Source organism: Furipterus horrens, unplaced genomic scaffold, assembly GCF_987537825.1.
Source record: "Furipterus horrens unplaced genomic scaffold, mFurHor1.1.pri manual_scaffold_8, whole genome shotgun sequence".
NCBI lineage: Eukaryota > Metazoa > Chordata > Mammalia > Chiroptera > Furipteridae > Furipterus > Furipterus horrens.
This window is the reverse complement of record NW_028327178.1, coordinates 55,608,346-55,623,819: the sequence shown is the minus strand read 5'-3', so window position 1 is coordinate 55,623,819 and position 15,474 is coordinate 55,608,346. Positions and strand designations below refer to the sequence as shown.

The window sequence follows — 15,474 nt, the reverse complement described above, 5'->3', positions numbered from 1 at the left end:
TAATAGAGCAAATATAAATTCCAGGATAGCCAGTTCTAAGAACCTATTTTAGACGTGATAAAGTTCTTACAACACCTCAGAATCCAAGTATGAGCTTGAAAATGAGCTGAGGTGCAGGCAGGGATCTGTTCTTTAACTGCTCTCATGTTCAGAAGGACCAGTGTAGCTTTGTATTTAAAACCCATATACACTAATGTAGTTCAGAATAAGTTCTCCATTACCAATTTTGAAACTTGCTTAAAATAGCTGACAGAAGGCCATACCCCCATATATGGGAGAAAATTGGGAACCTATGTAATTTGCAAGAATTATTTCTCCTTTGGTTGAAATTCTGTAAAATAAGCTGCACAGTCCTTATGGGCATAGTCCAGCAGTGTATTCCGTTACTCAGTAACATTTGACTTAAAGACAGTTTTTGTTTTTGTTTGGGTAAAGTCAAAGAGGACTGCCTCTGAGATGACAAAGGAGACACTGAACTGGCACATACTCTCTTTGGCCCTGTTAAAGATGAGCTGTCACCTCTACTTTAAGTTGGTGATGCGTATGCCACATTATGGAAGAAAAAAAGCCCAACTAATCAACACTCACCAAGTCAGGGAAGATAAGGGATTCTCAAGCATCATGCTGCCCTGTCAAGTAATAAAGAATCACATGAATGAGAAGTATTTCATTGGTCACTAACCATTCATGAAGTGCACAACCTGAGTGCTCCCTGGGAAAGCTTACAATCCACCCTGAGAGCCCATTGAATGGGCTCCAAGTTTGCAGATATTTGATAGTGAAATCCACCCAGGCAGGAAGCACATGAGCAGATATCTGATAGTGAAATCCACTCAGGAAAGAAACACGTGAACTGCACACATAGCAACAGGGAGGAATTGCACCCAACTTTGACTCAGAGTGTGCTTTGTTACATACCTTGTGCTTCTTAGCACCTATAATTTTAGGAAGGTTCTAAACTGTGAGAAGTCCATTTAAATTCAAGTTTCTGTGTGCCTCAATAAGGAAGCACATTAAATTCCTCCTGACTTTTCAATTGCTTCATCTATTTCCAACGGCAACCACAAATAAAAAGGTTAAATGAGCCTCCAGGAAGGATCTTCACCACTTCATTTCATTGGACAAAAGTTTTACGAACTCCTCCTACCTACCAGGAAGTGTTTTAGGCCCTAGAGAAAGAAAGTAAGTGTGAAGGAGGGGACAATTCTTAACCTTACAAAGTTCATATACTAGTAAGGGATTTAGCATAAACAATGAGTTATACCTGGAACATTAAAAATTTAGGAAAAAGTTGCACCTTATATTTACAGACTTTCTTACTTTCCTGAAGATTCTCATATATTTTCATTTGATGCTCCCCACAGCCTGGCAATTAAAACTGCAATCACTAAAATCTCTTAAGAGTTGACAAAACAGAGGAACAGAGAAGTGAGGAAGCCTGTCCAGGTGAAAAGCTGGTGGAGGGCAGGCTGAGGCAGAGCAGGATGCTTCTGGCGCTCTCCTGGCACCTTCACTAACCGTCCTCCACTAGGGCTGGCTCCAGTTCAGTCTTTAAGTCTGAGGATGTCCAGAGACAACCAAAACACATAGGTGTCATCTAAGCTTCTACCTCCAGAAGCCCCAAGGCCTGGTCACTCACACCCCAAGCTCCAAAAGTAAGCACACAGGCACAAAAACCTAAAACCAAATGCAGCAAATTAGGAGGTCAACCCCCACTTCATTGTACAAACCATGTGTGCTACCAGTACAAGGTAAAACCTCCTTGCTCACTTGGTGGCACAATAGTTGAGAAAGAGAAAAGAACTGCCATTTATTTAGTGTGTGCTATATGCCAAGTACTGTTTTAAGCTTGGTAGCTCGTTTATTTCTCATGGCAACCGCATTATTACTCCCATTTTATGAAGTAAGAAACCAAGCAAAACAAAGAACTTAGAATGAGAAATAAAGAATCCCTTTATCTTAAATATTTTTAATTATCTGAGCATTAAATGCTCAGGATCAGCAATTAATACAAGTTGAATAGTAAAATTATTTTTCTTCACGTATTTTAGTAAATGTAAAAATATTTATTATATATATTTTTCCCAGCCCACTGTGAATATACTTGTTTATTAAACAAAAACGTCATGATTAATCTGATATCATGCAACGTTCCTATGAGAAAAAACTAAATTAATAGTTTTTACACCTAGAACTTGGTACAACTTTCTTGAGAAGAACAACATCTCAGATGGTTATTGCTGTTACAAGCTCGGCTTCACAAACATTATCAAAAAGAATAGTCTTAAGTTCTACTCACCTTTAAGCTATATGAAAACTGATGTCAATTCTTGAAATGGTCATATAAGAGACAGCAGTTTGATGTTACAAATGTAGAGCTTGAACTGCTAAAAAGAAAAATAAAGAATTTTGGTGAACCATTTACTGGTTTTGCTTACTACACCACCCTCTTCCCCAAGTTCCAAAAAAATATTTGAGTACTGTCACAATTAAAGGCACAAATACAAAAATGAATAAGATAAAAATACAAAAATAAGGATCAAATAATAAAGAAAAGGAAGAGGGAATTAGAGTGAAAGATTCGGGGTAAGGGATGTGACTGAACTGGGGACAAAAATCCCCCTGTCAGCTCTCAAGCAGCCTCAGGGGCACCAAGTTCTCATCTTCCAGTCAAAGGACCCACACTTGTTCCTCCAGACACACAGGCTTTTTCTTCAAGGGGCTACAAACAAATAATGGACAATGTCCTTATTGGATTTCAAGGTTTTTTTTATATCAAAACATACTAAGCATGGCTTTAAAAAGACTATTTTCTTTCTTAATCCAAATTATCTAGTGACCACACAGATTCACCAATCCTTAACTGAAAGGGAAGGCATGCCCAGCCACACCTTTTTCCTCCCATGAAATACATTTTAATTTTGTGGGAACAACACTGACCCCTGCTTAGTGAAGATCTAGCTAGGGTGATAACATCCGTGATTGTGTCTACAAGGCTGTCTTTATACCTGCCCTCCACTCTGTTGGTAGAACGTTCTCCATCTAGTGCTCTACACTTTGTTCACTGCCAGATCACACAATCTGTCACCTGCATCCTCACCCCAACTTGACAAGTATACTCTATGTATCAAGCCATTCCAGGTCATATCAGGTGACTACCTTATGCCTTACGAAGTATAATAGTTTCAGGTAAATTCAGTCAGCTAGCTCTGCCTCAGATACCAGAAGTTCCTCTCAGCTCCCAGCCTGCCAATGTGTAGGATTACACCCCTGTCCAAGGTTGAATAAGCCTCCATCTGTCTAGCTTATGAGCCGTAGTGTACTCTCCAGGAGATTTGTCCCTCAAAGCGTATTGCTGCCATATGTCACTCCTGAGTGATCAGCCAATGCTAAGACATTCAGATTTAAAAAAAAGAAAATGACTATGTCTAGCCAGAGGATACTGTGAGATTCCTGTGGAGGTCTACCAGAACACATGAGCCAAACATCTCGCTATTTGTATGTAACTCCTTCCTATCGATATTGTGAACCTACAGACAGTACTTTCTCCTCTTGTTTTCTACCTACTGAGAGAAGAAAACAATCCACTTCTGATTTTCCTGATGAGAGATTTTATTCTTCAACTAGGAGTGTTCTCACCAGTCTTCCTAGCGTTTGAATGCTCAAATTTCCTGGGAACAGAGGTCACTGGAATAACCAGAAAGGTACTGTGCTGAGCAGAATTCAAAGGCAAATCCCAAAAGACCACGCCTTCGTATAATCCCCTATGCTTGAGTGCAGGCAGAATCTGTGACCTGCTTCTTCTAACCAACAGAATAATGCAAATGTAATGAGATGTCTCCCTTGATCAGGCTACAATATATAAAATTCAATCTCAGTAGACTAGAGAGTGAGAAACTCACTTTCTGGTTTTAAACAAGTGAGCTACCATTTCATGACAGGGCTTGTGAGGGGCCACACAGCAAGGAACTGTAGGGGCCTCTGAGATCTGAAAGCAAGTCCCAGCTGACAGCCTAGGAGAAAACAAGAGCATCAGAAATTAATTCTGCTAACAACTTGAATGAGCTTAGAAGTGGATTCTTCCCCATTCAGCCCTCCAGATATGAACACAACAGGGCCAAAGTGTTGATTGCAGCCTTCTGAGATCCAGAGCTGAGAACCGCTAAGCCATGCCCAGACTTCCAACCCATGGAAACTGTGAGATAATATATGGGTGTTGGTTTAAGCTACTAAGTATACGGTGATTTATTATGCAGCAACAGAAAATAAATGTAATTCAGTAATTAATTAAATATGGGGATATATAAAATATGTATGTATTAAATGCATGTATAACTGTACATCAGAACAGCCCTCCTCACTGCCTCATCCATCCATAAGTGAAAATTCATTTAACCTACGTGACTATGAGCAACTTACTGGCAAGAGCCACATATCAATCATTCTGGAATCCGCAAGATTTGACAGAGTATGTGGCACATGGGAGGCCCTTAACACTTTTTTTAAATAAGCTAAATTAAAAGAGTTATGATTTGTCAATCTCTAGTTACTGCAATAAAGCCAAAGCAATGGAATTCATACAAGCATTTAGTGCAGAGCTTAGAACATCAAACTTAATCTCAAAATAGGTGGAAGACACTTTTAGCCTCATGCTCTACCCCCAAATGATGGATACACAATTTTTCAGTACTGGTTATTTCATGTTATTTATGAACCTGAGTCAATGCTTAGAAATGTTGCTGAGTAGTTTTTTTGCCAAAAAATCCTTGCTACTTCTCTGGCATTTAGTTATCTAACAGCTAAAGGTCAAAAACAAAAAATTCCCTATGAAATTTTTCTAAAAAAGAATTTGTGACTCAGTCTTTATGTTCCATCCATATCAGTAATCTATTCCCAATCAAAATGAAAAAACCTGTAAGGTCAAATAACCCAGCTCTAATTCTAAAACAAAATGTTAATCCAACTTTCTTAAAACCTATTTCTAAAGTTCTTTAAGATTTTTTAACTTTGGAACTGATTAATTTTAATTCTTTTAAGCAGGATTTTATTTAACTTGTGTAAAATAAAAATTAAATACATAAATATATTGTTTCTGCTATCCTTAAGAGATAAATTATTGCTTTTTATTACAAAGAAGATTGTCACTCAAATTGTGTTTATTTTATTTAGACTTTTTAAAGACTGGTTTACTAAAAGGGATATTTTAAAACAGTCAAATCAGTGAAAGTACTTAAGAGAGTACAAAATAAAAACATCATTTATTACAGAAACCGATCATGCTCTCCTGAAACCTACATTCAGGATCTTACTATATATTCCCGCTCCCTTATAAATCACTCAGAAAACCTGAACGTTATCTCCAAGGTTTATCCATCCCCTGGTGCACCGTCTCTCAGGCAGCAGTTCTCACATTAAGCCAAGAAAAACTAAAAGCACCAGTTCCGTGACATATGAGGCAGAGAATTTCAATAAACTTACTCTTCTTCTTAGCATAATTTTAACTCTCTTGGGCTAGCACTATGTGTGAAAATAGCCAATGACCCACAGCAGGGAAGTGGAGGGGTCACTGACACCCCTACCCATGCAGAGGAAGTAATAGGCCCAGATCATAGACTCAACTCAGTTCCCTTCCCCCTCAGTTCTAGTAAATGCATGCCTTTCCCATTATCTCACAAAACACAGCTTGACACAAAGTCCAGTGCTTCGAAGAAAGAAGACTGAGTATTAATGTTATGCCCCACAAAGGAAATTAAGCTTTCAAGAGAATGGTTCCCTTGACAAAAAGGCACTGAAGAGAATAAGCACAGGCACTCACAGGCACTCACAGAAGGTACTGGCAGAGTTCCTCTCATACATGCCATACTCTGCTGCTCAAAGTGTTTGAGGCATCTACACATGGCTTTCCGAAGTGATAAAGTATGGTCCTGGGGAGCTGACGATCTCACTAACCCCAAACTATCTCCTCAATGCCATGTTCAGTGGATGCAGTTTGGGAATCATGAACTAACTGGTGAGACACAGAGCAAGAGGCAAAGTGTTCCTCAAAAGTGACATGCAGCAAAGACCTACCCTGCACCAAGAAGGGAATACATGGATGGCAGAAGACTGAAAAACAACAAGGGAAGTGAGGCATATTTATTCTTCACAACATTCTCATTTTCTCCTTTAGGTAAAGGAAGGCATTTGCTCTGGACAAAGGTTAAGAGAGAAACATGGCCACATGCTTCCTTCCTTTCTCTGAAACAGTACAGGCTCCAGTTAGTAACTGGGTCCTGTGAAGTGGAGTTATTTAAAACACAATGACCCCTGGAGACAAGAGGAGAGAGATTTCATAGAAATTATAAACTGGTGTATGGAAAAACACAAAGTAGTAGGTAATGTACTTTAGTGTTACAGAGAAAGATTAAGGAAAAAAGAAAATAGAGGCCTCCTTCCAGAACCATTTTTGCTTTACGACATTTTTTCAGAACTGTTGAGATGGTCCTTATTTATGAACCCAGATGCAGTAAATTGCATGGATTTTTGCATCAGGTATATTTTCAAGACATTAAATGCATGTGTGCATTCATTCAACCCATAAATGCCACAATTTTTGTTTCGGTATCTTTCTCTCATGGAGCCAAATTATTTCAGAGTAAAATAATGCCAAGAAATTCTGACCACAGGTGTGTTTTTGTGGCCCAAGTACTCAGCACAAGAATCTACTCTCTCAATAGCTACAACTGGCCGGAGGGGCCTCCAAGAAACACTGCCAAAAGCCTCCCCGCAGAGCCCAGGCTGAGATGCAAACCACCAGCATGGCAGTGGCCACACGCAGGGTCCAGCCATCAGGCCACAATCAAGGGCTGACAAGTTGTTTCTTAACAGAGCATAAGAAACAATTTCATTGGTGCACCGTTCAAAATCACAATCGAGGAAAACACAGAGAGGGCAGCTTCAGGCAACTCCCAAGGGACACTAAACCAGCCCAGAGAAAGGAGGAGAAGGATCCCGAAGCCAGACTCCATCTGTTGGCTGTCTGACTTACTTTTAGCAAACTTTTCTGTTCTCAAAATAGAAATGAAGGACCTCTTCAAAGCAGATGTATTCTTTCCTGGGAAGAAATAAGGCATGGCAGCAGCCACACCTGCAAATCATCTCTTCAGGGGCACAGAGAACCAGCCAAGGGGCCTTTCCTGGGGTACAGCGGAAGGGATTGGCCTCTTCAAAGACCCAACTCCCAAAAGCGCCTAGGGGGTGCATCACATGAATGAAGGTGGTCCACGTGGACTCCCACACACACCTCCTCTCAACCAGCACAGGACAGAAATAGCCTCGAGGTCTGAACTGACAAGACAGCAGGACAGCCAACAGATTTTCGAAGTCCCCATGCCAGGGCCCTTCACGCCCTGCCTTGCTTGCCCTTCAACTCCTTCACTTAAAGCAGAAACAGTCCATCTGCCGAAAGCTAGACAACAGACAGGTTTTCTGTCTTCCTTGCTGGTTTGCTTGAGTTCTTCAGCTGCAAAATACAGTAAATTCCATCTGTTAAGCTGAATAAAGGCCAGAGCCATCCATGAGGAAACCAGGACAAGGCCACCCTCTGACAACGCTATGCTGGGAGGCAGACCACAGTGGGCCTGGGGGCGGCCAGTGGCCTGGGGGGGCTTCTGGAAAATTGAAGCAGCCTGTGCACAGTGCACACAAACACATATGCTGGGGGGGTGTAAAAAACATTAAGATGGGTTGTCTCAGGGAGGAGAAGCAAATGTTTCATAGCATAAGCAGGAAGCGGGGGCAGGGGAATTTTCAACAAAGCTAAAAAGAGCACCTTAAGGAAATAAAAAGGGGAATGATTTCTTTTAAGTGATATTCACATCCAACAGTGAATAGTTTCCTAGTTATTTCCACACTCAAGGGAAAAAAGACAAGGCTGACGCCTTCACAGAAGATCACAAAGTACTTGAAAAGGATAAAAAAACTTGACAATCATTGGAAGACATCAAGATCCTTTTTTGCTCCTTAAGCAAGCACTGCTGTCTCATTTCCCAGACACCCTAGAAGAAATTCTCAAGGTCAAATTATACTCTTTAAAGCATACTAGCACACATCTGTTAGGAGTGAAAATGGGAATCAAATACCCAGTCACTGTTGCAGGAAGTTCATGAACATATTCACTAAGCTGCTGGAAGAGGCAGAGCCACAGACATAGCCTGCCTTTGGTTCAAATCCAGATCCCCCAGTTACTGCCTACATGACCCTGGGCAAATCACATCAGTTCTGAACTCAGCAGCTGGCAAATGAAGATAAGGTTATCTACCTTGCAGGTCATCTCAGAGAATAAGAGATAATAAGGGTCTTAGTATTGGGTTGGCCAAAAAGTCCATTTGGTTTTTTCCAGAAGATGGCTCTAGTAGCATTTATTTGTCTTTAACTTCACTTGAAACAATTTTGTTAGGTTGTATTATGACAGCTGTCATATCAGCATGTGCTTTTTAAGAAAACTTACCAAATTGATGAATTTTTGTGCAGCCATTTTAATATTGAAGATGGAAGAAAGTATACAACATTTTCAGCGTATTATGCTTTATTATTTCAAGAAAGGTAAAAACACAACTGAAACACAAAAAAAGATCTGTGCAGTATGTGGAGAACGTGCTGTGTCTGACTGAATGTGTCAAAAGTCCTTTGTGAAATTTCATGCTGGAGATTTCTCGTTGAATGATGCTCCATGGTTGGGTAGACCAGTTGAAGTTGATAGCGATCAAACTGAGACATTAATTGAGATCAATGTTATGCCACATGGGAGACAGTTGACATACTCAAAATATCCAAATCAACAAAGTTATTGGTGAAAATAAAAAATGTCTATTTTATGAATAAAACCATGAGGACTTTTTGGCCATTTCAATATTTTACTGTAAATATTAATCTATTCAAATGATATAAAGAGCAGCAATACTTCTTTTCAGAGGAAACTAAATGCTGATACATTTGACTCATTCCAGAAGTATCTAGTCCCAAAAGTCCTCCTAGGTTACCCCACACTCTGCACTACTCCTCATTCAGTTTCCACACTGTTACTTAAGTTTTTCTGCACACTCCTGGGTCTCCCCCACAAAAATACCAACCCTTGTGAATAGATGTCATAATTTTTAAGGACAGGTCTCATATTTTCTGTTTTTTATACAATCTACTCCCTTCCCTGCATCCCCCCAATCATATATGTATCTCCATATCTGGCATTCCCCACAATAACAGGCTCAGGGGAAGACTCGATGTGAACTCTTACCTTTCACATGTTACAAGCTCTCACACTCAGAACACTTCAAGCACCATCCCACTGTGTGAGTAAGGAAGAAATCAAGAGTTCAGAAGTGAAGGGTCCTGACCTACTCACAGAGGTATGTCTCCCCCACCATGAAACTTGCTCTGCCATTGGCATCCACTTATCACAGGACCCACCTTGTAAGACAGATCATTTGCCATTGGCATTATAACCAACCTAATGACCCACATTTCTATCACTCAGCACTAGGCCTTGGGCCCTCAACATGCCCATCAAAGAGGGAGGCGGGCTTGCTCTAAGAAATAGCCCTGCACATCTGGGATTCTGGACTCCAGCACAAGTGTCTGTTCTCTGGTCATTCTGACCTCCTGTTTGGACACTTAATTAGTTTTGATGAGAAGAAATCAAACAAAGTTACTCAGGAAATTTGGTCATTCATTTCTAGGTAATAATAATAATAACAATAAAGCTAATGTTCATTTAATATCTGCTCAGCACCCAGCCTGGCACTTGATGTATGTTATCCCATTTAATTATCACAGCAACCTTGTATGGATGTTATTAGTATCCTCAGGTGACAGGTGAGAAAACCAGAGTTGAGAAAATTAGGTAACTTATCTAGGGTCACACTAATATTGAAAGACAAAGTTAGGATTTTTTAAAATTTTATTGTACTTTTCCATTACCATTTATCCCCCATATAACCTCTTCACCCTCTACCCACCTCCACCCACCACAATCACCACACTGTGGTCTGTGTCCTTAAGTTCTTTCTCTTTTTCCTTTTTGCTTCATCCCTCTACCCTCCCTAACTGCCCCCACCCCAGAGCTGTCAGCTCACTATCTATGAGTCTGTCTCTATTTTGCTTCTTAGTTCAGTCTGTTCATTAGATTCCACATATGAGTGAAATCATACGGTACTTGTCTTTCCCTGGCTTACTTAGTATAATGTTTTCCAGGTCCATCCATGCTGACAAAGCTAGGATTTGAACCCTATTCCATATTATAAGCAGAGCCACACAGCAATCAAAAACAGATGGTTATAATAAGAAACAAAGAATAGCCAAGGTATCAAAAACTGAAAATGCTTTGTTCTTTGGAATTCCTTTTCAATGTCTTTGAAAATTTTTGTCATAATATTATCTTCAAAAATAGATTGTATTATTCCATTTGGAAACAGCAGCAAGTCATCCACCAATAAGCAGATTTCTTTCAGACCTTTTTGGTCTTATCCAAATGAATAATCCATTATTCATTATCCATGAATAATCCACAGGCAGAGACATACAAGGAGGCTATGGAACCACATTGGCAGAAAGAGTCCTGACCCCCAAAGACAGGCGGGATGGAAAGCCATAGCCAGGACTTCTCAGGAGTCTCAGCAGACTCAGTCCCAAGCTGACAAAGCAACAATACTTTTGAAGACCACTATGTCCCAAATTTTCTACACAAACTATCAGAAGATAAAAAGAACCTAAATCGTTATTTCTCAAAAACCTAAAATTTAATATGTGCTGTTATAATAAAATGTAAAGACTGGTTTTCATAAGCCAAAGAAAAAATTGTTATCAATATTTTATTGACCTCTATTAATATTTAACATTAACTATAAACCCAATTCTACATTTCAATAAGAAACTCTAAGAGGACCGTTTCTGTGCGCTGAATCCCTAGTACTGTGGTCGAGCAAATGCTAAATGCCAGGAAGAGACTAGAAAAGTCACCATGTCACGTAAGGTGGAAGGAAGAAACCAAAGTAGATCAAAATCCACACTCAAAACTCTTTCAGTACACTGGCAGGTTGTTATGACTGCACGCTAAGTGCCAGAAACAGTTCCAGGGGGGACATAAGCAAGTGGAACCAGGGCAGACTGTCAAACAAGAAACCTACTCCACAGTTATATGAAGCACTTTGTTCAGAAATGGTAAATGCCATAAAGAAAGGCAAAAATAGAGCAGGGCAGGGGACAAAGAGTGCAGGATTGAGAGAGGCAATGCTAGATAAGGCTCCCTGAGAAGGCAGCATCTGAGCCAAGGCTGGAAGGGGGCAGAGTGGATACATGGGTGTTTGAGGAACATGGAGAGGTCCAAGCACAAGGAAGCAGGTGGCTGGACAGATGAATTGAATGAGGGCAAAAGTATCAGGAGATGAGGTCAGAGAGACCCCAGAGACCCATGGGATTGTAGACAACTGTAAGGATTTGGCTTTTGTTCAAGAGAAATGAGGAGCACCTGAAAGAGCCATGCATTCATTCAATAAGGATTTACCAGATGCTAAATATGCCAAGCCCAGTGCCAGATGCTGGAGACACAGGAAGAGAAAGAAGGTGGAGAAAAGGTAAAAACTGGACTCTTATACTTTCAATGGTAGTGAAGTAGTCAAGGTTATACTCCAAGCCTCAGATCAGAACCTGGAAATGAGCATTCTATAACATCAAAGGATGCTTCTCATTCCTTTATTTACACATAGATACTTAACATTTACCACGATAATACCAAAAATACAGAAGATCCTAAAGTTGTCTAAATCAACACTGAAAAATCAAATTAAGTTCAAAGTCATTTAGTTTTAACTATATCTCACTGGATTCCAAATATTTAAACCTATCAATGGCATCCAGAAAATGTCCAGCCATTATTAATATGACAAGAATGGTTTGCACAACATCGATATAACCTAGCAGTGAAGGAGAGTGGACTGGAATGCACATGTGTGAACAATGATGACTTCACTGTACTAGTCATTGGGGATGGTAGGCTCTGTTGAGTGAGCATGTGTACTGTGTATCCACTGCATTCAAAATGACTAAGCAAGTAGAGCAACAGATCTGCATCAAATTTTGCATTAAGCTTGAACATTCCTCAATAGAAACTATTCAGATGATTCAGAAGGCCGCAGCTATGGGCAACTGGTGATTGACAGCTTCATCACAACAACACACCCGCTCATGCATCACATCTCATGCAAAGTTTTTGGTGAAACATCAAATCACCCAGGTGACTCAGCCCCTATAAAGCCCAGATTTGGTGCCCTCCAACTTCTGGCTTTTCCCAAAACTAAAATCACCTTTGAAAGCGAAGAGATTTCAGAATGTTGATGAGATTCAAGAAAATACAATTGGGCAGCTGATGGCCATTGGAAGAACTGTGTGTGGTCCCAAGGTGCCTGCTTTGAAGGGGACCAAGGTATCATTGTCCTATGTATAATGTTTATTGTATCTTCTTCAATAAATGTCTCTATTTTTCATATTACATGTCTGGATACCTTCTGGACAGACCTCATACATATACATATCACATGTAAAACATTTTTTAAGTTTCTAAAATAATCTTAGCCTTACTATGTGAACTATATTCTATCTCCTCTCCTATTGCAGATCACTTTTAAGTGCTAGTTGTGACCTACTAAGATGATTTCATGGACCACCAATGAGTTGTGATCTGCAGTTCTAAAACACTGGTCTAGGCACTTAAATAATTAAGGTACTTAATTAACTAATAACTATTAATGAATGATTAACTGCACAATATCAGCTGTCTCCCCTTTGCTACCTATCCTTCTAGCCTGCAGAACAGAGCAAATTCTACTGGTGAGGTCTTAGGGTGTACTTCCCTGTAAGACTTGTGGACGAACCAGAAAGCAGAAAGGCACTAACTGTTCTCTGATGCAGCTAAATAGAACTCACTATCTGTACTATCTATGCATAAACTTTTCAAATAAAGTCTGGGATCGAGTATTCTGAAGTAACTTACTGAAAACACATTCTCCTACTAAAGGATCTTTGCCTTTAGCTTTCACTGCTTTGATAAACTTACAAGTGGTTATTAAAATAGGCCCAGTAGAAGCACTGGTTTGCACTCTAAAGCAGGACAGATTCAGACACAGCAGGTCTACAGTGATTTAAATTGAAAATAGATACTCATTTATACTACCTCATTAGAGGTCAAGTTCAGAATACAATGTCTTATTGTAAAGACTGTTATAACCAATTGCTTATATTATTACATTATGTCACAGTTTTTAGTTTTTTTTAATTACCTCACTCCTCTTTTATTTTCTAAGAATATTGACATTATACCATTCTTAGAACACCTTTACCAGCATTTTCTATATGAGATCATCAAAATGTAACTTCTAGAGCTGAAATTCTACCCATTTGGAGGCCACTATTAACCAACTAAAGTCTGTACATGTCATTCTACATGCCAATGAATTAATAAGAGTAAAAATAATCCCATAAAAAAGCAAAACCTACACTAGTACAGCCTTCTCTTATTTGGAGTCATACAGTCTTTCCTCATTCTTGTGGGTTTCATTAAACTAAGAAGCACAGAACACTATAAACTGATTTGCTAGTTTCCATACTTCATGCCAGATTTCCACTTCTGAAAAACCAATTTCAATTTTTTTAAAAATGTAAAGCTAATCTTCTAGTACTTCGTATGGTCCAAATTATCCAGAATGTAGGGTAAAAAGTTAGAAGAAAGGATATCAATTTTTTACAAATAATGCAAATGGTAATTTTTCATCTTTATTTTTTAAATCACTACACTAGCTCAGAATCATTTCCTCATCTGAGTTCTGAAAAGTTTTTTAAATGTGCACACTGCCAAACAATGACCTTGTCATAAGCCAAAGTTTAGTTATTTTAAGGAATTTACTACCTTCTAGTTGAAGGAGTTCTCATGAAAATCCTTCCAAACCGCTAACTTTGTTAAGAATTTTTACAGGTTTATGATAGAATACTGCATAGCTTCTAAACATTTTAGGGTTTTACTGTATACATTACTTTAGCCTTTAAGAAAGCAGTACAATCTAAAATTAATGGCAACATTAAGAGAAAGGGAAGCAAAAAGGGGGAAAGCATGAAGCTACATTACAGGGGAAAATCAAGCTATGAGCACAGTGTGCTTCAGCCGCTAAGTACTAGACAGAAGATAATTCTGAAAGTATAACACTTTGCAACCACTGACTTATTAAAATATATCCCTCGCTTGGTGTCTTCAACAGTAAACTGAGATGTGAGTATAGAGACCAATAAGCACCATGTTTTCAGATCCTCAGGTGAAATTAAATCCCTCTTAGCCAGAATTAAAATAATTGGAATTTTCATGAAAAGGAAAAGAATTACTACCACAAGACTATAACACACAATATGATTGGCCAACTTCCCAATTACAATGGCTGCCTGGAGCGAGAAGGAGAGGGGAGATGAAAGAAAGGTCAAGCCAAAAGAAGAAAGCAAGAAGGGGACCAAATGGGAGAGGAGGGTGAGAGAAGAAACTGAGGCACAGGAAAAAGAATGGACTGAGAGAAAAGGCAAAGAGTCAACACTGTCTGCTATCCATCAACAAAGATACAAAATATTCTGCCATGTGATAATGAAAACAAAGGAAATTGGCACAACACTATGGTCTTAGCCTTAAGAGGAAAGCCTCTCCATGCACATATTGAAAAGTACAGGAATAGAAAAAGCTTGGTGAAAGAATGCACTGGTCTTCGGATTACTTAAATTAAAGCTCAGAAAAAAAGTGACTCACTATCTCTGTTAGTTCTCATCATAAGGCAAGCTGTTACCATGGACCCCAGAAAAGCCACTGGACAATGTTTATGAGTGGGTGACATCCATTATAGCAGTCCAAGTGAGCTCCAGCACCTGGGGTGGGCTTCAACTTTCCAGGAAGCAAAGTACTAGAACGAGCAAGTGAAGAAGTCGAGCTGCATACTATGCTAGAAATGAGGTTTGTTCATCTCAAGCTATATGGCAGCAGGAGCTAGAGCTGAGCAAAAACAGACAATTCCTCTCAAGCAGGCACACACTGTACAGGTAGTTTTAAGAAAGTGAATTAGTATACATAGGCTATCCTCCTGGAAAACTTCACAATCCTGATAAAACTATCCTCATTCTTCTCAAATCCCACCACAATGTGTGACAGGTGGAGTTGGTGCTGCTAGTTTCAAAATAAGTAAGACAGGTCAGTCTTATGTAACAGTTAATTCTGCAGACCTGTGCACACACATGAAACACACACACATGCACAACTCCATAGACTGGAATTAGAGTTTTCAAAAGTACCAAACATTTCTCTGATAATTTAAAAGTGTATGACTCTACATAATCTTGTGCAGAAAATGTTTCTAATACATTTACTCATTTGGCCCTTTCAAGTCAAAGTACATTGTGCAAATATAGATATAACAGAAG

General features: G+C 39.4%; 1 protein-coding gene across 5 annotated transcripts in view; it reads right to left on the bottom strand.

The window, feature by feature from the left end:
- Positions 1-15,474, bottom strand: part of LDLRAD4 (low density lipoprotein receptor class A domain containing 4) — a 564,232-nt gene that overhangs the window by 494,354 nt on the left and 54,404 nt on the right. For 3 of the 5 annotated variants that reach the window (XM_090285860.1, XM_090285864.1, XM_090285862.1), the window contains exons 2-3: positions 2,300-2,387; positions 589-629 (exon numbers count right to left, since the gene is read on the bottom strand). The gene's annotated coding sequence lies outside the window, so the exon portion shown is untranslated. The remainder of the gene's footprint in view (positions 1-588; positions 630-2,299; positions 2,388-15,474) is intronic. The other 2 variants (XM_090285861.1, XM_090285863.1) reach the window with 1 other exon arrangement.